Genomic DNA, 2551 nt, shown 5'->3' with positions numbered 1-2551 from the left:
GAAACGCCTTGGGATTCCCCCGGAGGAGCTGGCCCAAGTGGCTGGGGAGAGGGAAGTCTGGGTCTCCCTGCTTAGGCTGCTGCCCGCGTGGCCCGACCCCGGATAAGCGGAAGAGAATGGATGGATGGATGGATGGATGGATGATGTTTTTTGCTGTTGTTGTTCTTGTTTTGTTTTTAACCATTGCTTTGTTTGCCTTGTTTTAAGCCAATGTTAAAATTGCTATTATCCCATGCCCCTGCACCTTACCTGTTTTTTCCTATCTTGTTGCCTGTTTTTGATCATTGTTTTATTCAAATTCAATTCAAATTCAAAAATAATTTATTTATCCCAAAGGGAAATTAAATGTTGTTGTAGCTCATAATCCTGGTTTCATGAAAGAGTTGTTGTAGATGATGATTACTGTAGGCAGGAAGGGTCTCTTATAGCGGTCTGTCCAGATATGTCCTCGATCTTGGTGTCCTCAAAGAGCTCCACCAGGTGAGCCTCGCTGGCCTCCTGCAGAGCCATGATGGCCGAGCTCTGGAAACACAGGTCAGTCTTGAAGTCCTGGGTGATCTTCCAGCTGGGAGGGCAACTTCCAGATGAGCAGCTTGATGGACTTCTGGTAGTGGTGGATCTCCCTGAGAGCCACGGTACCGGACCTGTAGCTGTGAGGCTTCTTCACTCCACCAGTGGCCGGCGTGTTCCTGCGGGCAGCTTTAGTGGTGAGCTGCTTCCTGGGAGCTTTACCTCCAGTGGATTTACGGGCGGTCTTCTTGGTTCTGGCCATGACTGGACTTCAGGGTTCTCCATGTTTAACACTTGTTGTTATGGTTACGCATCATAACAAAAAGTCCAAAAGCAAAAAGGTTTCACTAAAAATGCTTCCAGCTGCACAGCATCCAATACCAGAGAAAATAATCATCCAAAATAGTGATTTCCACCAAGAAAAAAAGAGGAATAAAGTTTTCAAAAGCAATATCTCAGAATGAATGTAACAGAGCTACTCCAACATGCAGCCACCTTGAGCGGCGCAATTCTAGAAAGACATACATGACATGTGCTAATGGTTTTATGACCAGGTCATCCTAGTAAAAGAGATTTTGATTTTAGTGTTTTTTTTTTATCTGGTTAAATAAAGATAATGAAAACCCTAAAGCAAAATGTCTTAAACAGAAAATGTAAAACAAATGTGAAACAAGTGGGCGGCAACTGGAGTCAACGTCTGTGACCAAGCTGTAAGAAATGGCCTAAAAAATGGGATTTACATACAAAAAAGCCAAACCAAAGCCATCATTACCCCCCAAAAAGAAATTTATGAAAATGACTGCCTGAAGAGAATTTGTAAATTTCCACAGTTATTGATGATATGGGCTTGCAAGTCAGGTATAGGCATGGGAGTGATGGTAGTCATTACTGTCAGGATCTGGGTTTTTCTGTTTAAGTTTTGTTGCTTTTTGTTTTTGTATTGAGTTATTGTTCAGTTAGTTTGTGTTTTGGTTTATTTGTCATATTCACTTCCCCTCAGTCTGCACTTTGTTTGTTTGCCACACCCATCTCCACCTGTCAGCAATCCTCGTCACTCATCTGTATCCACTTACCTCGTTATCCTCAGTATGTTAAAACCCGGTCACTCTCCCCACCACTCTGCTGATTCATTGTTGTTTGTTGGTTGCTTGCGGTGTTTTCCGTCCTGCTTGTTCTCTGTCCTGTTCATGTTCCTGGTTCCATTTTTTGCCCCTGCCTGTGTTTCAAGGATTTAGTTTATGGGTTTTTGCTGCCTCCTCAGCTTTTGCTTTCGTTTAAATAAATCAGTTTTTTCCCTTAGTTTCAAGTACGAGTCTGCGTTCTGGGTTCGCCTCCGTCATCACCACCGATCATGACAATTACATCTTCAATAAATGCCAAAGTCTACATTGAAACTTTGGGCACTTTTCTTATTCTGTCAGTTGAAAGGACGGTGATTGTGACTTCATTTTTAAAGATTAATGCATCTTGCCATAGGGCATAGAACGTGAAAACCTTCATTCAAGAAAGGCATATGACGTCAATGTCATAGCCTGCAAATCCAAATGAAAATCTCTGATGGAAATTGAAGAAAATGGTGAATGACAAGACTCCAACCTACAAAGCTGATCTGACAACGGCAATTGTGCCTGACTACAATCATTATTTCTCTTTTTTATTGTTTCCTAACGCCAGAAGGTTGGAATATTGAAACATGATAGTTTTGTGGAATGTTTGTGATTTTTTTTTTTATACGAAATTAAACAGTCTAAAAAACATCTCCAAGAGTGGTGATCCATAACTTTTGCCATGGGTTAATCCTTTAACTTATCAAGCTCTTTGTTGAAGTAGCTCATGAGTGGGTACTACTGTTTGAAAAATTATGTCCATTTCTTCCAAACTTGTTTGTACAGAAATAACAGCTTTATATTATAAATTCATCTTTATTATAGCTAGCCAAAAACACACAAGCGGTGTATGACAGTCCATCTTATGATCCAGCAGCTTGTGGAACCCTCTTTCAGCAGCAGTAACTCGCAGAAGTTGTTTTCTGTAGGACTTA

At 41.2% G+C, this 2551-nt stretch overlaps 1 pseudogene; it reads right to left on the bottom strand.

Annotated features, from left to right (window-relative positions):
- Positions 1 to 307: 307 nt before the first annotated feature.
- LOC108247978 lies at positions 308 to 772 on the bottom strand (annotated as a pseudogene).
- Positions 773 to 2551: the final 1779 nt, after the last annotated feature.

This window comes from Kryptolebias marmoratus, linkage group LG10 (assembly GCF_001649575.2).
Source record: "Kryptolebias marmoratus isolate JLee-2015 linkage group LG10, ASM164957v2, whole genome shotgun sequence".
NCBI lineage: Eukaryota > Metazoa > Chordata > Actinopteri > Cyprinodontiformes > Rivulidae > Kryptolebias > Kryptolebias marmoratus.
The sequence above is the reverse complement of the archived record's forward strand: the minus strand, read 5'-3'. Positions and strand labels throughout refer to the sequence as shown.